Source organism: Aedes aegypti, chromosome 3 (assembly GCF_002204515.2).
Source record: "Aedes aegypti strain LVP_AGWG chromosome 3, AaegL5.0 Primary Assembly, whole genome shotgun sequence".
NCBI classification, from domain to species: Eukaryota; Metazoa; Arthropoda; class Insecta; order Diptera; family Culicidae; genus Aedes; species Aedes aegypti.
The window spans coordinates 114,581,813-114,608,431 of record NC_035109.1 but is presented as its reverse complement, the minus strand read 5'-3'; the positions used below and the strand labels follow the sequence as shown (position 1 = coordinate 114,608,431).

Sequence of the window (26,619 nt, the reverse complement as noted above, 5' to 3'; positions counted from 1 at the left end):
AAATACTAAGGAACTATATGATTGGGCTCAAAATCGGAAAGAAGAGCAGCTTACACAAATCTTCTTTTGTTATTCAACTACTGAGGAATATGATATCATTGCACAAAATCTTAACCAACTATTTTCAATTGCAAAAACAGTTCAAGGCACTCGTTTATCCCTATCTCTGAAACACAAATTGAAGTTAGACAATTTTCGAGCTGTGACGATAACAAGGAAGTAGTTGATATAATTAAGAAATAAAATTGCAGTATATATATATATATATATATATATATATATATATATATATATATATATATATATATATATATATATATATATATATATATATATATATATATATATATATATATATATATATATATATATATATATATATATATATATATATATATATAAAATAAAAATAAAAACAAAACAAAAAATAAAAAAACAGAATACACAAAAAAAACAAACTCCTTCTCCATGGTTGTACGATCTTACTGCGATGAGAGGGCTTTACCCATTAGCCGGGCTTAGCCCTGGGGACCAAAGGTACACCGTTGTGATAGAATCACATTTTTAATGCCACGTTTAGATTTACCGTGTATATCTCGGAAGTGATGCTTCTCAGCTAAATTTTACTTGAGTATTTTTCGATAGAAATTTTTCATATTTGAAAATATATATTTATTTTTCTGTACTCAAAAAAACGCACCAAAAATATCGTTTTACATAAATTCGTTTTATTTATTTTTTTAAATAATTTATTTTTTATCCAAAAATTTTCCGTTTTGAGGCATTGTGCAAGAAATTACAAACAATATGCTGCAAAAAATATCCAAAAATTAAAAACATCAATTTTGCGGTTTTTAAGAACAATGAACTTCAAATTTGCATTTGAAAATTTCGTTCATATTTTTTTTACCGTGCATACTTTTTTAAATACATTAGTATATAGGTTTTGATCAAACAATAAACAATTCAGCTACGATTCGCTCAATCAAAATAAAATATTTCTGGAATGGAGAAACACGAAATATGTTTGAAAAGGGCCTATTTTACTTTTTTTATTTGAAAATTTTATATAAATATGAGTATATCTCGAAATTGATGCAACCTAGAAAAAATTTACTTAAGTACTTTTCGATTGCAATTTTTCTGTACTTTCAAATAATCACATAAAAAAATATTGTTTTCCTCTATTTCGTTTTTTTTTTTCAAAATCTGTAATTCTTTAAAAAATCATAACTTTTTTGTCCATAATTCTTCCATTTTGAAACATTGTGCAATAAATCACATAAGTTGTCCCCTAAAACATATCCAAAAATTAAAAAAATCGAAACTGCGTTTCTGGAGAAAATCGATTTTAAAATTTTGTTTTTAAAATAAAAAATAATCTGTAACTTTTTTTACCGTGCATATTATTCTCCATATAGTCCTAAGCAATACCTACAACTTTGTAAAAGATCTCAAATCGATCGGACAAACCGTTTTCGAGTTACAGTTTTTTAAAGATTTGCTATGCATTTTCCGATACGCCCTTCTCAAAAATAAGGCGAGGTTCAAAATGGCATTTTTGGTCATATAGAATCTGTATGCAAATTTTTAGGCGATTCAAAAAATACAAAAATTAAACTAAAAAAAAAATTCGTCATGTTCGGTGGAATTGCTCATTTGTGTTACCAAATTAGGATGACAGTGTTGTCTAATAACACTAAGAACTAATGAATGTAATGTTTGGAATGACACTAATAAAAAAAAAGTTTATTTGCTCCATTTGATATCAGCTCGTCGAGATTCATTCGACCCGAAAATCAAGCCTCAATGAGAAAAAAACACATCAGGTAACATCAACTACGCTAGCAGCCAATCGGTTTGTGCATAAGTCTGGGTGATCAACTGAGATTCAAAAACATCGCTCGTCGTATATTGAAGCCTTGAAATTTGTCCAAGAAATACTAGCATACCAATGCAAGTTTTTTGCACTCTATCATTTTGTTCTTCTGTTCATTCTGTTCAACCTCCATGCTTTCCACTTTTCCAATAAATCAATCAATGTGTGTCTTCGTTACTCTGTAAAATAATCTGTTTAATGTTTTAACTGGCACTCTGTTAATTAATCTGAAAAATCCCCATTCGACTAAATTTTCGACTAAAAATCCTATCAGCAAAATATATTATGCTTCTTAAAGCAATTAAATACTTTTCGACCAAATGTTTATTCAACGTAATGTCTATTCGACCAAATGTACATTCGACTAAATGTCACTCGACCAAATGACCATATCTTTACAGTACGGGAAATTCTTAAAACAAAATCGTGAATATCAGATCCCAACGCATCAACTTTTTTTTAGATTTCAAGGAGGCATACGATAGTATCGACTACGTAGAGCTTTGAAAATGGACGAGAACAGCTTTTCCAGGAAGCTCACGATACTGATAAGAGCGACGATGGAAGGTGTGCAAAATTGTGTGAAGGTTTCAGGCGAATACTCCAATTCGCTTGGATCCCGCCAGGGACTACGACAAGGTGATGGACTTTCGTGCCTGTTGTTCAATATTGAGCTAGAAGGTGTTATGCGGGTACGATTTTCACGAGATTCAGTCAATTTGTTTGCTTCGAGTATGATTTGGACATTGTCAGCCGAGCATTTAGAAATGTAACAGACCTGCCTGAAACGCGAGGCAGTCAAAGTTGGATGGTGGTGAATGCGTCCAAGACAAAGTACATGCTAGTCGGTGGAAGCGAGCACGATAGGATTCGCCTAGTTAGTAGTGTTATGATAGACGGGGATACGTTCGAGGTGCTCCACGGCTGATAATAACTTTATTCATGGCTAAGCACTTGGAGTCTTCGAACGTCGGGTGCTTGGGACGATCTTTGGCGGTGTGCAGGAGAATGGTGTGTGGCGACAAAGGATGAACCACGATCTCGCCCAACTCTACGTTGAACTCAGTAACAAGAAGCTGGTAAACGCTGGAAAGAAACGATGGGCAGGGCATGTTGCAAGAATGCCGGACAGCAACCCTGCAAAGATGGTGTTCGCTTCGGATCCGGTCGGTACAAGAAGGCGTGGAGCGTAGCGAGCTAGGTAGGCAGATCAAATGCGTATCGATTTGGCAAACGTGGGACAGAACCGAGGATGGAGAGATGCAGCCACGAAACGAGTATAGCGCCACAATGGTTGATTTATTGTAATATGTTTAGATGTTAACTAAATAAATGAATAAATGAAAGGAATATTACTAGTTATAAGCTTAAATGAATTTGCAAACTTTTTTTCATATATTTTATAACGATCATTACAATATAGATAGTATAGTTTTCTCATATCAATCCTTCAAGAAAGAAACTCAGTTGCCAAGCAAAAATACCGTCGTCACGTTTCGCACGACTCAACACCTCGCCAATAATGATCGGCGAACGCCCTCATAACTCAAACGTCTAATCAGTGAATATGGAGGAGCATTTCCCAAGCACATCCATTCATGCTCTTTATCACAATGACAGAGCTATCGACGAGTGAGTGCGTGAAGCACTTTATTCGTTTTCCGATAATGCCACATTTACTCCGCGTCGGGAAACAATGGATACAGAAACGATGCCAATAAATTATTGCCCATCGATTTTCGTTTTTGTTATCGTTTTGTCTCGATTCCATTTTCCCACAATGGTTGGAATATTCATTTTTTTTCCTTACCCATTATGGTAAGGTAAAGGCAGCCAAATTAACAAGTATTTAAAGAAAACAAACTTGCTTTTCCAAGTTTACCATTCTCGCACTCTTATAGTACGATGATACTTTATGCCATGGGAAGTCAAGGAAATTTCCATTACGAAAAGAGCCTGGGCCAACCGACAGTAAAAAAAACATTCATATCTTCTTCTCCTTGGCTTTAACGTCCCCACTGGGACAGAGCCTGCTTCTCAGCTTAGTGTTCTTATGAGCACTTCCACAGTTATTAACTGAGAGCTTTCTTTGCCAAAGTTGCCATTTCGCATTCGTATATCGTGTGGCAGGTACGATTATACTCTATGCCCAGGGAAGTCAAGGAAATTTCCATTACGAAAAGATCCTGGACTGACCGGGATTCGAACCCAGACACCTTCAGCATGGCTTTGTTTTGTAGCCGCGGACTCTAACCACTCGGCTAAGGAAGGCCCCAACATGCATATAAAAATTGTAAATTAGCGGCATAAAATTAAAAATTGGAATAAAAAATATAAAATTAGCATCATTTTTTTTACATATCCTGAAAAATATTATTATCACAAAAATACACTGAACCTCTTGCATTTAAGACAGTAAAAAAATTCCAAATAAAACGAAGTCAATGGAATATAAAAAAGTTGCCAACGGTATTTATTATCTGTCAGGTATTATTCTTACATTTCTATCAATATTCTTCTTTGAAAATATTTAATGAATGAATGCTGATTGCTAACCTTTTTGATAAGTTGTTGCAGTTTACCCTTTTCCTAAGCCTTGAAAATATTCTCCCCCAATAACTAAATACTCCAGGCAAATATTGGCAGATTTTTTTCGTTCGCAGGCTATTCGTTCGACCTCGCCACTAATTTAACGGCAAATACAGACGACAACCAAGGGACCAAACGAATGAATATATCGAGTGGAAATAAATGAACACTAAGCAAATATGATTTGCTTTACGACTGATGTTAATGATGATGGCAAAATAAGAGGTGCGTAGATTCCGCTAACCAGTTGGCGGAAGACTGATTGATATAGTTCGTCGTTTGAGCAAGTTTCATAGAAGTTCAAGTTGGTAAAAGTGTTTTCGATGAAAAAGGTTGACGAGAAAGCCCAAAAGTGGATCGTTCCATGAGTTGCTTGAGAATGAGCGCGATACTAATTGATGAGGTATTTATAACAGCATTTACGTGTGTGCTTCATAGATTAGTAATTAAGCATTAGTATTAGAAAAATTCATGCATAAATATGATAGAATAAATCTAAGGCCACCCGGAAAGTCATTGTAATTATCAGTTATTATAATAAATTTCAATTTCATATACGATTTGAAAATGTATTGCAATCGATGCACTTGAACTTGAGATTTATATCTTAACAGTTTTAAACAAATTCAAATCAACGTTAACCATTTTCAAGGAATTAGGACATCATCACGCTGATAAGTTGATAATACTTTAAAAACCAAAGAATCTTTTTCAAACTGGCCAAACCAAACCAAACAATAAATTTCTTGGTGCTCAATTAATAGTTAAATTTCAACCACAATAATTCATCAATGCGGGTCACATGTTGTTGATTCAATGTATTTTGACTCGCATTTTTCATCCGATACACAACTGTTGATGTATTGTTGGTGACGAGCATAAATGATACCGAATAAACGTGCTATTAATAGCATCTTCTATGCTGTGTGTAAGCAAATCTGAAAATTATCCTTCGCTTCTTACTTGTTTTAACCATCAACAATCTAGGGTGATGTGCTAGTATCCATCGTATTAAGAATTGATTAGTGAGAACTGCAATTTTCCCAGTATTTCAGTGCATGATGCTGATATAAACCGAAGCCAAACAATTCTTTCTCAAATCGGCTTTAGCATTGTACAATAACATTTAGATAAATGTTGATCTGTTTTTGGAAATAATGCAAAGAAAATGCATCTCATCGTATTTTCAATCCGTCGTACTGTTTTCAACTCCGTCGCAATCAGTTTCCAGATTCGTCTCACAACTTACGGCTCACTGTGATGTATTGAGTGGTTAAAACACAATATATCAACGCTATAGTAAAATGTTTCACTAGAATATGTAGATCTACGGGTATCTCCCTCCATTCCTTCAGCATGTTGGAATATACTAATTTCCTTTAAAATTAATTGTTTGTCATCAAAATTCAGCCCAAACATATGAACACAATTCCTTTTGACCGTACAATTATGGCATTTGCTCACAGTACAGCGAAAACAACACAATCAAAGGAATCGTATTTTTACGTCGAGCGTCGCGCACACATTGATGCGCACAAGCTTTTTTTCTCAGTACGACGGATAGAACTTTGTTTACATTCTCAATCATACGCGGCGGTTGAGGAAATTTCGTAAAATTTAGTGATTTATTGAAGTTTTACGGCGTGTAATTGGAATGAGATCCTTCAGTGAAGAAGTACGAAGGTTTTCCATAGCGAAAATAAGGCCCGGCGAAGTAAGTCACCCACGGGGGCAGGAAGAAACTTGTGTTGGAAAGTGGTGTGACTGATGTCGATCTCTAAGCATTTCTCTCAAATCGTGTTCGTCCATGCGATTTCGGTGAAAAAGTGTAAAGTGGATAATTGAACTGAAGTAATTTATCGAAATACATTAGTTTCATTGCATTTTTGGTGTACAGGTGGACGAATCATAAAAGCTTTCACAAAATTACGTTTGGAAAATGAATGTATGTTGCAGGTAAGTTGGAATATCCGCCGTAGTGGAACATTTTGAGTTTGATACGACGAATAGTAGCTCTTACGACGAAGTAGAACGAAACCCTATCATCATTTTTATCGTCATTGTCAAAGTAGTTTTTTTTTCTCTTACTGAGATGTTATTGCTTCGAATGTATTCACAGTGTGTCGGTTGTAAAACAAAATGCGGTGAATAAACTTTTATGAAAATTCGTTTTGATTTTAAACAATGAAACTGCTTTTGAATATGGTTTTAAATTTCATTATGTTGAGAATTCTTCAATAGTTTCCCATATTCTTCTGATTAAGCTTCATGCATTTATCGCCATTAACCTATGCATACAGAACCGCAAAGGGAAATCAAATTAAGCAAATGGACTGTCGATCAATGCTTCACATTACAAGGAACATAAACCATCTTCAGGGGCCCATCGATAAGGGCGGCATGGCGCCCGCTTTTTTGCTTTCTCTCTAATCCATCGCAATCGGAATACATTTTCATAATCATGCAAGTAGCCTTTCCCCGGCCGAAGTGAATGCTGCGCAAACGTTCCCAGCCCCCTGCTATTGCAATTGAAATGGAACGTAGCATGAACATAGCCAGGGTTCTAAGCAGGGGAGGGCGAACGACATCAAAGTCGTTGTTCATTGATTTCAAAACAGAATGACAATTTTTGATATTATCTATTCATTTTATTGTTAGTCTAAAATTTTGCATGTAAAATAACACTATGATTTAGGTTTGACAAGATTTGATTGCTGGCGGTCCCATTGATTGATAATTAGACCATAAAAGAATCACATTTCAATCTCAGGATTCCTGTAGAGATTCTTCAGGTTTGTTTAGATTTTCTTTAGGAAATTCAGAATTTATTAGAAACTAGTGGTCCCGGCAAACTTCGTCTTGCCATCAAGTAGGCTGTTGGAAAACGCTATGAATCGTCCTATACAAAATGACAGTACCGTTCACGCTCGTTTTTCCGACTTTCCCGGTGAATATCCTGGGATTTTTATACACACAAACACGTCGGAACACTTGGTGAACAAAACGGAAAAATAATGATTCAAATCCGTTGACCCGCTCGGAAGCCATTTCGTGACATACAAACACCATTCCATTTTTATTTATATAGATAAGAGCTCAATGAAGTATTAGCAGAGGATTTCATATTGAATTAGTTCAAGGATTCATCCTTAATTTCGTCTAGGTATGCCTCAGAGAGCACCTTCAAGGGCTCGTTATTTTTGGATTTCCTTCATGTATTCTTACAGCGTAAACATCAGCAGCATCCTTAATAATATAGATGTTTCTTCCAAACCACTGAAAATCGTCAAATTTATTCAAAGTTTTTTTAGCTAAAAAGTTAATAAAAAATACTAAAAGTAATTCAGAAGTTCCTCCTAGAAAATCATTCAGAGATAAATTCATACAGTATTGAATGGAATAAAATACGCATGGACCTTTTTTTCATATAAAATGGTCATGTTTGGGTACATGAATCTCGGCTTCTAGAAGTCAGATTCATCTGAAATTTTCACCGCAGCTTGAAAAGAACTTAAAATATTCTAAAATAAAAATTCAGAACTTCTCATAAACATACTTTTAAATTGTAACAAAACTTTGATTTTTTAAGAATGGTAAAAATTTTGATTAATTTCAATTTCTAAAAGCAAATATTTAGAGCAATTTGCCCCTCTACAAAATTGTGCAATTTGATAAGACACACTAGTTTAAAGAATAACATTATTCAGTAGAAACTACATAATAAATATTTACATAATAAATGTATTTTATTTTTCACAAAATAGGAACTTTTCAAAATAGGAACTTATGAAGTTTTTGCTCCCCTTTGCTTAAACTGTGTCAATTATTATGAAACTCATTCTCCAAAAATTTGAAGTGATTTGGAAGAGATTTGGTTGTGTACACGCCGTTTGAAGTTTATATGGAAATTACTATGGAAAAGGCTAACTTTTTGTAATCAGTCCTCTAACTGCTATAATAATCTATGGAAAAGTGAACCTACTCATGTGAAATTTTCCCTGCAACAACATTGCCCAAGACCACATTTTGATGGGACGTAAGGATTATTTGTTATTATTGATAACAAAGTTTAAAACATGCTGAGATGATCATTCCTTTACTTTCAGAGCACCACTGCTTTTTTGCTGTAGAACATAGTAACCTGGATTAGTTTGATCTATTCTTCCCGCCAGGAGCTCCACTGTTGCCTGTCGAACAATTGGTGAAGCATGTAAAGAGAAAACCCACTTTATGATGATGAATAACAATTTTTCCAGACGTCCAATCAAAATGTGGTCTTCGGCAAAGTTGTAGCTAAAAGGATTTCATATAAGAAAAGTTTGTTCACTTTTTCATAAAATATCATGATAAAGAGATAGCAGACTGAACACAAATGTTGGCGTTTTCCATATTAATCTCCATTTAAACTTCAAATGCCTTCCCAGACAACCAGTAGTCGCAAAATGGTTTACGTGAAAAGTCGTTTATTTATACATATTGCATCACAGCCGCACTACATAGTGGGCGAAATCGTTTGATCGATGAGTTTCCTTGCATTAAATGCTATTTTATGAGTTCATACGTACAATTCGTTTCGTCCCGTATACTTGTACAGTGTAAATCGGATCAATCTGTAGTAGCTGTCAATTCTTTTTTGTTATGATAAATCAAGTCGTATAAGAGTATAGATTGATTCGCAATGAAATCTGCACACTCGCATTGCCTGCTATTTTTCATCACGTATATCGCCTCCACTTTTATACGTTGAGGCCTTCTCGCAGCATCTTATACGTGAATCTTTGCACATATAAGCATCGCATAACGCAAAAGGTGATTTCGTCATATGTGCATTCTGGTTGTGTGGGTTGTGCACAGTCAAATTTTTTTATGTAAATCATTAAAAACTTTGGGAGAACGCTTTTCACCATAACAGAAATCGTGTAACCATAGGGGAGCCAAAATTATAAAAAATTTCATCACTCCACTGTACATATTGTCAATTACTTATCCACATATATCCCTAGAATTGCTTCCTAAATGACTCCAGCATTGTATACGGTTATTTATGAAGTAACGTTCAAAAGAATCTGGTAAATATTTTGAAAGATTTCTTTCTCCTGATCTGTTTTTATTGCATCCTTAAATAAATTCTTGGCTTAACTATTTGTGAGATCCTGAAAAGTTCGTAGGAATAATTCTTGCAGAAATCTCTGAATAAAATGTTTTTCGAATAAGGTACAAATACTGGATGAGATTTTTGAAGAAATTTCAGGATTGTTATCTGAAGAAACTCTTGAAAAAAAAGAGGCATATGAAAAGTCCTGATTTATTCTTCAGCGAATTTGAAAACCTGTTTCATGACTCCTCGGGAGGCTTTCTAGAAAAAAATCAATGATGGAACTTTTGGGCATACACTTGATGTAGTCGTTGAGAACCCTTGAGAGAAATTCATGTGGAAACCGTAGATAATTCATGGACAAATTATAAAAATCTAGACGATGACAAGAAGTTTTCCAGTAAAATTCATCCCTTTTGTCATTTTTTGAAGCATTCAAAAATTAATGCTTGGAAAATGAAAGATGGGCTTTCTTTAATAATAAAACTTGTTAAATGAATAATGTTCTTGGTTGAATATATGACTGATTTCTGTTAGAATATATCAAATACTTTAAAATCTATGAAAAAAAAAACGCTTACAGAATTTTTAAACAGATTCACGTAATGTCTATTGGATTTTGTTGTAAAATGATTTGGCAATCGTTGCCGTGGGCTTAAATCATTCTAAGGAATTCTTTCACAAAAAAAACTTGTATAATTGTTCAGAAAACTCAGAAACTCTTAAAGGTGGTGTCTGAGATTAAGATAATTCTTAAAAGAAAAAGATAAACTTATGGAGAAATCTCGAAAAGACTTCATGGAAGTTTTTTTTTCAAACATATCTTGATACATTCATGATTCATCCTTCTTAAAAAAAAGCTATTCTTTTAACTTATTTGTTCAGCTTATCATGGTTCAATTGGATTACTATGACTACAACTATGCAACTTTTCATTTAACATTCTAACGTCGGTTCTCCAAGTGTCTGAATGTTAACATATAAGTAATTATTAGAATGCCAATCCCCCACATACCCCTTTTCGCCAGTCATAACTTTATACATTTCAAGGTTTGAAGGTTATTGTTATCTGATATATACCCTTCTTTATTTGATTGGTGGTTCTTTCAAGTTTAATCGAGCTCGGATTTTTTTTGGCAATATTTGTTTAGCCGAAAATTACAAAATATTTTTTTTTTATAGAATTTATCAATGCTGGCACTAAAATCAGGGAATGTAGTGAAAAATCATACAATAAGGCAATAGTTGATCTATTAGAGTGCAACATCTCGGAATTCAAAGATTACGATGAATCCTAAATCTCGATTGGCAAGACACTAAACCGCTTACTGATCTTCATTTTGAGCATTCCTAAAGTCACAAAATTTAAATAAGAATGGCGACGTTGTATATCGCTTCCTTCGCAAAATCAGTGTTTCGATGTTTAGAAGCAATATTAAAATTGCATTCTAAACAGTTTGATTTACAGGAAGTTCATTAGTCTTTGGTGCACCATCCGTTCAGTCACCTTGGATAGGCAGCTTGTAAGGGCGATAGGGAGATAACTGCCGGCGTCTGTAGCCAGACCTGTATACTCCGGGATAGGCACAACCAGGCTATGTCGCCAAGTTTCTGGAAGGGTTCCGCCAAGCCTAACAGAGAGTGGCTTTTAATAGCGCCAGCTTTTCGCTCGGTGGAAGGTGCTTGAGCATGGGATATCCTATTTCGTCCGGTCCTGCCGACTTACCTTTGGCTTTTTTGAGCGCAAACTCTAGTTCGTCAGTTGTGAAGGTACGATTATACTCAGGGAAGTCAAGGAAATTTCCTTTACGAAAAGATCCTGGACCGACCGGGAATCGAACCCAGACACCTTCAGCATGGCTTTGCTTTGTAGCCGCGGACTCTACCCACTCGGCTACGGAACGTCATTTGTGTATTCTATGAATTAACGGGTCACATTCTTCATTCAGCTAACTGTTCGCAGGTTTAGCACCACTTTTGTATGCCACTTTGTAACAATTCCTCCGTGAATTTTATTCTCATCTTGCGATGGAAAAACGTTTTATGATCTAAGTCAATATTCTGTTTAGTAAAATACCAGAATTTGTTGCGTATTGCTATTGGTTTTAGTTGTTTATGCTTGCCTTTATGACTCCAGTCAATCAATCAATATGAAATGCTCTACTTTGCAAGATACATAAATTTTAAGAGCCATATACAACGTACGGAATTTTGAAAAAATAGACGGATTTTTCATTAATTATATTCAAAAATTAACATTGAAACGCCCATTTTTTTATAAATACAGTTACAATGAAAATTCAGTGTTCTTACACAGTTTTAATAAATTGTTCAGTTCTCGAATAAAGGTCGCATTTGCGATTATTGTTTTAATAAGAAACCATTGAAGACATTTATGTGAAATAGAGTATGTGAAACATCTGCCAGTTCGGTTTGCTTCTAGAACGAGTGAGGACGTGTCGAGTTTTCGGGTCCGGTTTCGAAGTGATTTTTATAGTATTACGGTCGCGGTTAGTGGAGTGAAAGTGCAGGGATTTTATAATTTTCCGTTTATTGAAGGTTTTGCCGTTTGTGGAAATATCATATTGACACAATAGGAATTATTTTGAGCTGAAAGAAATTTTCAATTACCAAGTTGTTTCGATGAAAACAAAGAATGCGCTTGCTGGGTTTTTAAAGTGTGCGAGAGGGAGAGAGTTCCAGAGTCATGTTTTCGGTTGGTGTTCGATTTTTATTTGTGTTGGATGTTATTAGAAAAAAGTGAAGAGAAGACGAGCAGATATGTGTGTGCGTGAGGAAGAAAAAGATGCCTCTTGTTATTGAAAGCAGTTCGAATGTGTGCGTGTGGAAAAGCGGCTCAAATATAAGTGTGCATGTTGAGAATCCCCGATGAAGTAGTCGCTGTCGAGAAAGTGTGGGTCAAAATATCACTAAGGGCGATGACATATTGCAGGAGTAGAGAAGGGATAAAAGGAGAGAAGAGAAAAGAGTCAAAGCTCTCTCAATGCAAACTATATGGAAAACGCGCTTACCTGGTATACTGAAGGCGAAGTGAAGAGGTTCAAAGAGATCTGTGGAAATCATTTGCTGCTTCGACGCGCAAGAACGCTAGTGAACGCTAGAGGAATATGATATGACTGCGCTCGTTATTGGCGTAAATGGAGCACGGATCAGAACGTTTGCTAGTAAATTAAATCCACAAATAGGTAATTTTAAAATTAAATGAACTAACTTTTGTAACTTATCATAATTACAACTGATTTATTGATAAACTGTTACCGTGATGAATCAAAATCCGGACAGGACCAATATCCGGACACTGGTGAAATTCAATCATTTCAATGTTAAATATCCTTCCTAGTGTGAGAATATTATTCCTACTATTAATGTTAACTATTGTTGACCATTGTAACATGAATCGACATCAAGTTAGTCTTGTAAATCATTAATAAAGACAAAAACAAAAGTCGGTTCCGCTAGGACGCGTTTGCTTTCAAAATTAACGATAACCAAAGAAATTCTACTCAATGCGCTATCGCGTTTCGGCGATTCATCACGCGTTTGTTACGTGCTTATCATGTGATTCATGTTCTGTAGTGATTTGTTTGTATTTTGTTCTCGGTAAAGTCAATAGTTTCGAAGAAATTAATGAAATGCATGTAATTCTGTGCTAGAAGAAGACTGTCCGGATACTTATATGTGTGGTTTCGAATCCTGACACAGTGTGTTAGCATACAATTTTTCAAAGTTCAAAAAGAAATACAACATCATAATTGTTCGAAAACCTGGAAAACTCGTTGAATGTTGTACCGTTGTGATTTTAAATAGTATTAACTGAAAATGTTTGTAAATTATGTGTAATTATTGAGGGAACCATGCACATATCACAAGTATCTTTTGAAGACTTCAAAACCTACGTTTTATGATGTTTCTGTATAATCCAACAGATGAACAACATTATTTTTACAAATCCATGAATCTTTGTATCGTGATATCAAGGTATGTTTAATGGCTTTTATTTTTTTAAGAACAACTGCGATTTTTTGAATGTCCGGAATTTGATGCACCGATGTCCGGATTTTGATTCATGTGTCCGGATTTATGGACACGACATGATGCAGAATTAACTCAATTTTCATTAAATTCATTGTAAATTTGGTGAAAATTATCAAGTTCTAACCTAAAAGCTATCATCTCAAAGTAATACATAATAAAATAACGATTAACCAATCGTATGCAAGCATTTGAATATGTGTATCATCTTAGGTGTCCGGGTTTTGATGCATCACAGTAATCAGTATTTTTGTTTTCTATATTATTTTATTGCTTTCTCCAGTTGATAACTACTTCAGAACATCTTTTAACATTAAGGTGGAAGAATCCCTACTTGGTATTGTTGGCGAAAATGAAAAACTGTTTTCGATCGAAATGGCATTTGAATATAAACAAGAACAGAGGTGAATAATATTTTGCTTGTTCAGCACTTATCTCTCTTTTAAATATCTATATTTTTCAACATTTTTATTATATTTCATGAATAATTATAATTCGTCAATTATATATTCCTTATTTCTATTTGTCTTGTTTCCTGTATACATTTTCCTCATAAATCGAGATAAAAAGATGTCGAAGAATATGATCAGTTGATCATGTAAGCTCAGGTTTTGATTTGAACTTTCATCAGTTTGAATATTCACTTGTATAATTTTCAGAGTACTCTTGGCTTTATGTGACTCCATTTTGCTGATTTGAAGAGCAGATTGTTCACTGTTAGATGATTTGACAGCAAATAAACAGAAATACAGAATGATAATACTGACATCTAAATTCGAAAAAAATAGTAGTTTACGGAACAAGTTGCAGAATGATGATTTTTACAGCACGAGTCGTAAATTTATCCTACGAGGCTTGCCGAGTAGGATAATTACGACGAGTGCTGTAAAAATCGAGTTCTGCAACGAGTTACGTACAACATTTTTTGCAATTTCGTAGAAGACCACTTGAAAGATCAGAAATTATATCGGAATGCATTCACCATTGTTTTACAATTTCTGAGAAATTGTTGTGTTATGATTCATTACGCAACTCAAAACAGTTGCGTAATGAGAAAGCGTTGCGTAATGACTCATTACAGCACTGGTTTCAGATAGGTAATGACTATTCCCGCACTGTATACTTCAGTGCAGGAAAGTAGGCCGTTTCATGACAGATTAGCGTGATGGAAAACAGCCTATTACGATGCGAAATTGCAAAAAAAAATATTCAGATGGATTTTCCATCGAAAACTGAAATTCAAGGTGAAAGCAATATTCTCCGTCCCAACCTCCCCTATCTAAAATAATCTATCCAGCCCAATGTGAAACAAAATCAAAACAACACCATTATGGGTCCCGGGCAATTCGATCGGATAAATCTTAAGTAACTGTTTGTAAAACGCCTCTAAAAACAGGAAATCTTCCTAGAGTTCTTGATTACGATTCAATATCAAGCACCAGTTCAATAAAATTTTGTGCAACACTATGGCTTACGTAAAACAAACTTGCTCCTTGTGGATCACTTGTCAATGCGGTATATAAAAAATCGACAAGGCATGTTTGATAAAATCTCAAACTATATTACTTAGTACAGACAGAAAGCGAGGATGTGAAAGAGGAGCGTACGCGTTGAAGGTCTCTCCATGCATGTTGTATGAAAATCGCGCTTACCTGGCATACTGAAACGATGCGAAGAGGGATGGAAAGTGTGGTCAAGCGTGAAAGCAGTTCGTGTGGTGCTTCGACGCGCGAAAACGCTTGAAGATAATTTGAACTATTATTGGCAGCACTAATATTGCGCGTGAATTTCGAACTGATGAAAATAGTTGGGAGTAAACTAAATTAACAAACAAAAAAGAAAAGTTCTTTTTTATATTTGAAAAAAAAAAGTGTGCTTTGTACCTACCACTGAACTGATCTTATACAATAAAATTCCCCAACTCAAAATTATCACTCGGCCATGCCGTAGAAAAAAAAAGAAAACCACAATGTTCCATGACTTATAATTAAGAGATTGGAATTTTGTGTGGAAAAAGGCATTCAATTTCAAAATTCTCGAAAATTATAACTTTTTTTGAAAAAATATTCGGTAGGCTTGATAGATATCATTTTTTTAATTTCTTTATAATTATCATTTCAAACATTACATTCATTCCTTCTGTGTGTTCTGTGTTATTCGACAACACTATCATCCTAATTTGGTAAAACAAATTTAAGTTTCTAATAATTTTTTTTAACAACATATTACATTTCATTTGCCGTAGCAGTTCAGATTTTTTACAGGTGAGTTGATTTCACCTGCTTATAGAAGAAAAAAACACGTTTTCAATTTACTTAACTTAACTTAACCTAAATATATAACGCATTAATCGTGACAATAGAAGATAGTACACACTTAAATTTTTTTTACGGATTCCTGTAAAATCTCAACAGCTGAACAGTTCGGTGAAATAAATTAACGGAGTACGGTAAATTTTTACAGTATTCCGTGAAAAATCACCGGAATCCGTAGAATTTCGACGGAATTACGGTGTTTTATTTCACCGAACTATTCAGCTGTTGAGATTACGGTGAAATTCACCGTATGAGCTTAGTGTGTAACGTTTTTGCCTGAAATTTTTAATTATTTTATTTGACATTTGTTCCAATATTTCAACATTGAATATTTTATGTAACTCATTAGTACTATATGTACAAGGGAGGAAGCTTCAGAATCATTTTCAAAATTTTATTTTGAATTCTCTGAAGAGCTTTTTTCCTGGTTACAATTACAACAGCTAGTCCATATTGGTACAGCATGCAACATGGTTGGCCTGAAAATTTGTTTGCATATCAAAAGCTTGTTCTTAAGACAAAGTTTTGATTTTCTATTAATAATGGGATAGAGACATTTTACATATTTGTTACATTTGACTTGAATGACCTCAATGTGATTTTTGAAAGTTAAATTCTTATCTAGCATAAGCCCTAGAAACTTACCTTCATCTGACCAATTTAATGAAGTCAATTTATGTTCCATATATATGTATACCAGTCGGCTTGATAGCTATGATCATTATGCACAACCAGTACCATATATGTTTTGATTTATTTTTGTTCTTTCGAATTAATTAATTTAACTTTTTAGTAGTTGTTTTGATAATATGTGATAGTGATTCATATTTAAAAACTATGTCACGAAAATCTGAATTAACTATTCATTGGTTATTTAACTAATGTAGTCAATCGTGTATTCAATCAGATTAACAACAACTTATTTATTCTGTTATATTTTTTCCAATTTTTATGTTGTACTATGCCCACACAGTTACGGATCACCCACTCACTTTGGCGTTCAACATCGAATAACTTGGCCAAAACATAAACGTTTACGTAAAACATATTTTGTTATACTATTTGTCTTCTACCATTTGTAATGTTAAGCACAACATTCAACCGCTAAATAACGGTGTATTTGACAAATGTTTAGTTGGTACCACACAGCTATCACTATATGGTCGTTTTCTATAAGAAGTGCCGTCAGCATTCATGAGCTCCTACAGGTGGTAAAATTCAAATGTTATAGCATAAAACATGCTCGTTCGCTTCGATTTAGTATGAGTTCATCTTTGGAAAACATTTTTCTTGATTGTTGATTCTAAATACCAAATATTTGCACTTCTAACTAGTGATCCATAATATGGACCAGGAAATGATTGTTTACCACGGTTATGGATCACATCCAAAGAATGTAGATTTCTGCCATTTTAGGCATTGGATTCGACATTTTTAGACAAAAGCACTAAGGATAAAACTAATAAAACATCAAGGTTTGTCAATTTCGTTTTTAGCAGACAAAATGGATGGAAAACTTGATATGGAGCGAAAACAGTTCATGTATCAGTTACTACAATGCAGTATCACAAAAAAGGGCATTTAACCCTTGTTTCCAGCTCTAATACTGCTATTTATTTGCAGTAATATGTGACACATTATTAACTTTGGCCAAATCAAGCAATACAGATGCATTGAGTTGAAAATCTCTTAATTTTGCGCACTGATCCGTAATATGTCACAATTTGATCCATAATATGAAAATTGATCCATAATATGGTTTTCAGAAACCGATACAATTTTCAATTTTTATGCAATCCTATGTAAATATTACACTCAAAACAGTTTACTATACGAAGATCCAATTTGAAACGATTCAATTCGTGCTTTTAAATTACGTTTACCATGTAGTTTTATTAAATCTTATAGGTTGGACTCCACACTATTTGATCCATAACTGTGGGGTCATGGTATATATTCTGAATGATATCCTATGATTGCTATTTCTGCTTGTTTCATCCAAGTTGTATCGGCCCTACATTGTAATTTCTAGCGGACTGGAGTGCGGATGATGACGAAAAATAAACATACTTAGTGATTTAAATGGTTTTCTTCGCATGCCATCGAGAAGCAGTCTTCCTGCTTGATGAGAAATGATTTTCACAAACTTGCTACATTCTACAGAGTCGCCTTTACAGGCCTCTGTTGATGCGAATGGGACATGGGAAAGGAGAAGAAACCGAATAAAGCAGCCGTGCGCGCTCTCTCTCTGGTCGCAGGCAGCATGCTGTTGCCGAAGCACAAAATCAATGAAAACACGGAGCGCATTGAAACTCTTTCGAAACCTCTCCCAATATGCCATACCATTTTTACCTCTTCTCTTCTCTTTTCGCCAACACTTCCCTTCTCTTCTCTTCTCTTTCGGTATGCCATCGGCCTAAAAGCCACTTCGTTCGAAGAAATCATTTTGCCATGGCAACATAGGGCACCAAGCTAAGTATAATTTCAATAGGTTCATTTATTTTCCAATATTTTATAATGTTTCACGACTTGACACCATTTCTCCCCTTCAATAATCTTATTCAAATTTTTATATTTTCAAAACAGATATTAACTGCATTGATTTTATTAGAAGGTTGTTCGAGGTTCTATTGATGTTAATTGTATGTAAAAGCTTGATAATACTAGTAACAAATAACTCTTCGTGGCACTAATGACAATAGTTGCGGTACAATTTTGGATCTTGGTTTGAACGTTTGCTGTATTATCAGGTCCGTCCCACTCGGGCTCAGATTGGGTACCACTTCTAGTACTGCATTTGGTCCCTCGGTAGTGCAAAAGGTACCCAAGTTTGACAGATCGCAGTACACTTTTCACGGCATTCTAGATTACCTTATGAGCCATAAAATTTTGGGCAACTGCAAGGGACATGGAGGTCTTTAAGGGGACACGGGAGACCGTGTTATTTTCCCTATCTTTCGTCTCACTCTAACAATAATCATCAAAACTTTGTGGAAGCAAATCTCGTGTTTTAGTGAACCGATGAAGCTGAAAATTTATCGGGTTGTGCACTACATATATAGAATCATAGTGATACTTTTTCGCATCGATATATGGAGTGGTTCTTGGGATTTGCTTCTTGAAGTAGATAGGGTGATTATGATGACGTCCCGTGCGGCCTTAATGTGTCTTTGGTATTATCATCATCGCCCAATGTTCTGGATTTACACATGTTACGTGAATCATTGTTGCGTGACTCTCATTCTCTCTTTTATTCTCCCGCTGTATCGTCACTATTTGCTTTGCATGGGCACGGCGTGGGAGTGAAGAGGAGGACTGGTGGCACGTATCAGTGTTCAGCGTCGCTTGAGTAAATCCAGAATCTTGACCATCATCGACATCATTGTTTCAAAATATAGTGGTATGCGTGGTTTACTGATTTTACTTTTTAGGGAGCTTTCTGAATAGGGCGAATAAACAGATGTGGTGATTAGTAGCGATTTCTAGATTCATTATTATTTTTTTGCTTTTACAGTCACGACACATCTAGAAAACGTTCGAACCATTCGTCCATAATTTAAATTCATCTTGGATCTCGTTGCGTTTGTAAGACAAATTGTAAAAGAGAGTCAATAATCATATTTAGGTACATCACAACCGTAAATTTATTATAATTCAATCATGACCTTCATAGCATCAAATCAAAGAAGAATTTGTTTAGATGGTGTAGTAACCAGATCAACAACTTATTTTTGTTTCCAACATCATTGTAATTATGAACAAATGGTTTCTCATTGAACATTATTGATTTATTTAAGCTGCTCTCCCAACAACATCATTCCTTTTGACTGTAAATTGTATTAAATTTTGTTTTTTCCAGAATATACTAGCAGAAGATGACACACAATTTCAGAAATCCATCGTTGACAGTATTAAAAAATAGTTTTATATTATTACAATTGTGTATATAACTTTTCATTCCCTGATTCAAGGACGAATATTCGAATACTTTCTATGATTCCATTTACTGATGTTGATGTTATTGTTCATATTATCATAGTTATATTTTAAAAATATTTCTGTAAGGGAAATAATAGAAAACAAGTACCTAATAATGGGAGGTTGCATCAGGACATCATTGAAGTTATTGAAGGAGTTGATTTCCAACTGGAGTCTAGGATTGCAGTTACGATAACATCCTTGTAGGTGTGTTATTCTATTTCAGTAGCTGAAACAGTTCTGCTTTGTCCTGCCTCATCATAACATCCCATGCAAATTTCATTTGCTTTCTGTTTCAGTATAGTTTTGGAAGGATATTCTCGGTTTCCTGCGGATTTCAAGTAAACGTCTCTATTTACGTGCCAGTCACATTACCTTTTGGCTCTTCATACAATGATCTATTGAATTCAGATTGATAATGAACATATTCTTTACTGTCAAATGAAACCGCATTCAAAACAAAATTCAAGCTAAGATGTTGAAAACCTACATACATATTCATATATGATTGAATTTGTATATTGATACGTTGTCAAATTAACTCATTTATATGTAGGCATTTTTGAATTAATAATTTTATATTTTACATCGTTTATTGTCATTAGCCACAAACATGGCAAAGCTTTAATGTTCTTTTTTTCATTTATTATGCTTTAGGCGGGCAAATTTTTCAGATCATTTTTATGCTCTATTTTCCTATTTCAGTAATTCAGCTTCCAGGAGCATCAAAGAGTCTGCATGGAGGTTAAACACAGGTTTTCATATTTCAGCATGTCGTTCTTCTCTACAAAATGTATATCGTTCTTACCTTGGAGTGTACCTTATGAAGCCGAATTCATCAAATCAATAGGATTTAATAACTATTACTGCCTTCATCAACCATACATATAAATAATTTTCATATTCCTACTTTCTTTACAATCATTTTTTTTTTCATAATATGTTTTGAATTTAGAGGGTGCATCAGGGCATTATTGAAATTGTAGATGGACGATAAAGTGGAATGCCGGCCGGGGTCCAGGAGAATGCGTGGTACATCCTAGAAGATGGGCATATCTCCAACAGTTCCAATACAAATTAATAATGAAATTTGATTTTACTATTCTGTGGAACCGCATGCAGAGCACGACTCAAGCTAGGATACATACATGCAGACATACATTGTCATTGTACTTTTTTTTCAGGCTTGTTGGAACAATCTGTTATTTTGTATTTAATATTAATCATCTTTCATCCATCGATTCTAGGTCAAATAATCCAGTTATTGCATGATTTCCTATATTATTTATATTTTAAATTATTATATTTCATTTTATTACATAACAATCATTTAATTGAATCATATAACATGGGTGATATTTGGAGGGTGCATCAGGGCATCATTGAAGTTACAGCTGGACAATGGAGTGGAATGCCAGCCGGAGTCAAGGGTTGAAGTAACCGTAACATCCTTGTAGATGGGTTCTTCTATCCCAACAGCTGTTATGGATTTGACGCGCCCTTCTTATAACAAACCATCCCGTGGATAACTTGACAGGTATTGCAAATTTCATTATACTTTCCGTTGGATCATATTATTGGAAGGAGACTCTCTAATTCCCGCGGGTTTCGCGTAAGTGTCTCTGCTTACGGGTCCGCCACACCCCATTTTGGCCCTTCATACAATGGTATGTTGAATTCAGATTGATAATGAAAATTGACTTTACTGAAAAGTGGAACCGCATGCAGAGCAAGACTCAAGCTAGGATGGTGGCTACCTACATACATACATACAATAGAGTATGTGAAACATCTGCCACAATCTATTTAAATAAAAATGGAATGGTGTTTGCATGTCACGAAATGGCTTGAGAACGGGCTATCGGATTTTGAAAATTCTTCAATTGTTATGCTCTTGAAGTGTTCCGACGTGTTTGTGTTAATAAAAAGCAAAGGATATTGAACGGGAAAGTTGAAAAAACAGGAGCGAACGGAACTTCCATTTTGCACGGGGCGCTTCATGGCGTTTTTCAAAAGCCTACTTGATGGCAAGACGAAGTTTGCCGGGACTACTAGTTAACAATATAGGTCTATAGTTTCATATCGTAGTCCTATCCTACAGAAATCTACTATGAGATAAAGTAACAAGATCTTCAATAATATTCTTAAAACCAATCATTATTAAATATGGCTTCCGATTGGGCAAGGCCCCGTTGAAAATTTCGACGGAATCCCACTGTTGAACTGTTTCTGAGATATAAGTGTCAAAAGTTTCTAAAGAGTAGCGTGCGGTCTTTTAATGCCGTTGCATGCTCCTGTGGAGTGAGCTACGGAATCATGATCAATAGTGCCCGGTTCGCGTTAGGCGAGGGCGAAATGATAATCGTGTTCAGTCGAGGATAGATTGCCAACTGGTGAGCTCGTTTCATGCTAATGATTATGTTTTGTTATGCTTTTATATGTGTTATCTTACTTATAGTACCGTTAAACGGGGTAACTTTGATAGTTTTTTCGAATAAAACTTGAATATTTATGCATGCTGTTTCAAAGAATTATAATTTATATTTTTAAAACAAGTACTGGTATCCTAACTATCGATTTCAGATAGTAATTTGCCAAAGGATTTATTCTGAATGGATATTTAATTTTTCATATAATTAAAAGTCGGTTTTCTGTTTTGGGGTTACTTTGATAGTCGAACAAATTTGAATAAACAAATAATTACGGAACATTTATAAGGCTTTGTATACCTCTAGGCGTTAACGCTATATGGAAATTTCTGACTTCGATTACAAAAAGGGTCCCAGTTTGTAAAAATTGTATTCGCTTAGAGATTTGAAACAGAATTCATGTTCTACTACAACTAGGCTGTCAAGGATAAAAGACGAACTCATCAAAGTGGCTCATCAAATATTGATCGCAGAACAGATTGTTTGTAAGCTTTTAAAAATACTAAAATCTTATAATTTTTCAATATATGCACATAAATCCTCAAATGTTCTTGATTCCAATGCAAATAGCTTTGACGTGAAGTGTCATACTAATACTCTTCACTTTTGCATTCCTTTTGCTTGACTGATTAACAGAAACTTTGTTATTTCGTTTAGAATGTTGTGGGTCTCGCACTATCAAAGTTACCCGCATCATCAAAGTTACCCCGTTTTACGGTACTGTGAAGCTTGAAGTTTGATGTGATGTGATGTGTTTCCCAATATGTATTATGATGTAAATTTTGCTAATCTTTCGATGTCAGGATGCCTCTTGTGTTAATTTGATTTAATTTTATGTATTAAGTTATCAGTCTATACAACATTGTGTGTTGAAGACGTAATCAATAAAACTATATAAATAAAAATAAAAAATGATAACAGTGGGTTTCAAACAGGCTGTGTTTCCGAACAAAAACCCTTATCGTTTATTATATAATTTTCACATACACATACCTTTCTTTTTCTAAATGACTCGAAATAATCTTTGAATAGTTCGACATTATGAATGTCAGCATACTTTTATCTTCCATCAATATCATTTCACCGCGAGACAAAAGAGGAAAACTTATTTAAATAAGGGATGGTACACAAATTATGTCACACTAAATATCAACTTTTTTGACCCCCTCCCCCCTCACGTTTTTTGTATGAGTCCTCTGAAATTTTTGTAAGACTTGCCACGCTTGGCTTGACCTCCTCCCCCCCTCGGAGCGTGACGTAATTTGTGCATGACCCCTAAGAGTCATTTTATCTTTCCTCCATGGATAGATTGCATCACTGATCACAAGGGACTCCCAGATCTTTTCCCTCCCTCACTCATGAACACCCTTCCCATAGATCAATCCAATTGCCTGCGTAGTAGTGCAATGTTGACAAAATGTTCTTTGTTTGCTGTGAGAACTGTCACAACATTGCTTTTGTTTGCTGTGAGAAAGAAAACATAAACAACATTGCTGCGGAGCATTCACTTACTTAAAACTACAAATTGAACTTTAACACTTCACTTTTGTAAACAAAAAATAAAATACTAAAACCACTTGTAAGGCGAGCAAATACCTTTAAACTCTAATATGTGTTGCTTATCTTGACAGATAGGCCTATTTCGTCTGCGACTTACAGATTTCTTCAGTGTCGAGTGCTCGACTTGAAGAGAACATCGCATGGATCTATTATTTATACTAGAAAAAAGTGTGCGGTATGTTAGAACTAGATTCTACCTGTGATCGTATACAGGGGGTCATTTTTTAATTGTGTACCTAATCAAATGAAAGGATTGTCAAAATTAGAAATTCCTGCTTGTTTGGCAGGTGGTCAATTAATGTGTTTATGTACTGTGTGTGTGAAGGTTAGGTATAAGTTTAAACAGCCAAGAGTACCCATTTCCTTGATCTTTGTTTAGTAATTTATTGTTGTTTTGTCACTTACTTGTTGGACTAACGTTGATTGAAAGATCAAATAACGTCGAACAAACATCGATATGTTTTCATTCTGAGGAAATCGACTTGTGTAAGATTGATCGTGCGTTAGTATTCGTGGCAGTTTACTTGGAAACTCTATGGTGATTGTGGAGATGCAGATGTATTCCCGGTCTCTAGAAACAACAATTACATACTGAAATTCATACCCCATCCCAACTGACAGTAAGGACTTTGCCGGCGCCGTTAATTATTAATAATATTAGAACTGCTAAATTATGCTCTTCCAGAGTAATAGGAATGTCCCATACCTTATTCATTTGGATCGATGTACAATTCGTAAAAATTCCGATCAATCACGGCCTAGCAACCATTGATATATACTATACTATACTATGCTATAAGCGCCCACTAAATACTAAATTTAAAATTACTAAATTTCTTTGAATGCATAATAAATCTTCGAGCTGTTTAGTGGAATACTAAATTCGGTTTGTCGTTTATTTATTTATTTATTTAAATGCAGCCTGATTGTTAGTAGGACTCTGAAAATTTTCCTATTTATTCATAATGACTCAATTTTTAATAAATATGCTTCGAAGTCAAATTTTTCGTTATCCCGGGAGGGCTTTATTCCTCCCTGGCTTCGCCAACGGAATGTTGTATAGAGGCGGTGGAAAAAGCGCCCCGGAACAGAAATGGTAAAAACACACGGAGAATGATTGCATAACACTTTGCTTCGCTTTTCTTCGACGAGCCGGGCAGTGCCGCCTCTGTGGACGGCGACGACGAAAACAGAATATAAACCGGGAACTGTACGGGTCCATCGTTCTTCCACGTCAAATGCTTTTTGCTGTTTCCCTATCGAAAGCGTCCTGAACTAGTGCCGTTCGTTCTCTGCATCCTTTTGGAGTTATCCTTTGACAGCTCTTCGACGGCAGATATTAAAATCCAATATCGCAAATCACAAGGCGGGTGGATCAGTGCCACAGAGCAGCCGGCAGAGGGCGGGAAAATTGAATTCCAACCACCAGACCACGACAGCACTCGACCCTTTTTTCCTTCCATTTCACGACTTATGCTTTCTTGCGAGGACCAAGTGCCTTCCCTTGAACCCGTGTGTCGTCTCGTCTACCGAGCTTGAACTGACTCGAAAGCATCTTTCACAAAACTTTGGCTCCAGGCAGCTCTCCAATCCATCCGCTTTTATCTTCAGCCATAAATATTTATTTACTTCATCTCCTATTTGCTCTCTTTCATCGAGCCTGAGTGGGTAAGATTCCTGTACACTGCATACACATTTCATTTACTCAGCCAAAAATTAGATTACTTCTTATCATATTTGGCTATCGTGACTACAGCTCTTTTCCGGGAAATCCTCTTTTGTCTTCTTGTTCTTCACTACCCGAGATCACACATCAAACCGACCGAAATCGAAAACCACCCCCAACCGGATTGGGGTGGCTGACAAAAGCAACTGCAAGCCAGTAAGCAGAACTGAAGGAAAGTACACTGCACTAGGCACCAGCACACACAAACACATGCACTGCGTCGGGACCCCCAAACGAACAACCCTCTGAAAGGGCTCTAGAAGGGAGGGTGGGGAGGTGTAACAGACTCCAGACTAGACCAAACAACAACCACTTGGTGGAGCAGCACAAGTTTGCGCCCCACAGCACAGGAACACTAAAGCACCGATAACACCGCTAGAAGCTAGAGAATCGAACCGAACGCGAGCAGATCTCAATTTCGACTGGTCTCGGAAAACGCACGACACGGGATGGGCAAACACATGGCCCATGGAATGCTCCTTGCTGCGATGGGGATTGGTCTCGTCGGATCTGCTCCAGCATCCTTCTTCGGGAGATTAGGAGCATGGAACGAGCTAAATGTGTGGAGGGTGCTTTCTCTGGTGCTCTCTCTTTATTTGTCTGGTGAGTTCTGGTTCGAGAAGTGCTGCCAATCTACTGTTTTCAGACTTTTGTTGCTTCACGTTTAAAGTGTATGAAAAATTCTGCCACTTTTCCAAATTTTCTCTGAATAATATCTATGTCAAGACGAGCTTAGTACACGACACTAAAGACGGCCTTACAGTTGAGATCGAAATACGCGTATCTATCAAAAGATACAAAATCTAGTGGAATTTAATGAGGGGCCAAACCGCAAATGCATGTAAGCAACAATTTGGTCGATTTTGAGTAAAGTATAATAACGAATTCTACTGTTCCCCAGCTTTACAATGCACAGCGATTTAATAAATAGGGCTTGGTAGTAGCTAACCATTCTCAAAGTGCACAAATCGAGAGTTTAAAATTTAAAAAATCAA

General features: G+C 35.4%; 1 protein-coding gene across 1 annotated transcript in view; it reads right to left on the bottom strand.

Moving 5' to 3' along the window:
* LOC5567059 (ras-like protein family member 10B) overlaps nucleotides 1-26,089 on the bottom strand; it is a 127,493-nt gene extending 101,404 nt beyond the window's left edge. Inside the window, exon 1 of the mRNA XM_021851783.1 lies at nucleotides 25,528-26,089. The gene's annotated coding sequence lies outside the window, so the exon portion shown is untranslated. The remainder of the gene's footprint in view (nucleotides 1-25,527) is intronic.
* Nucleotides 26,090-26,619: the final 530 nt, after the last annotated feature.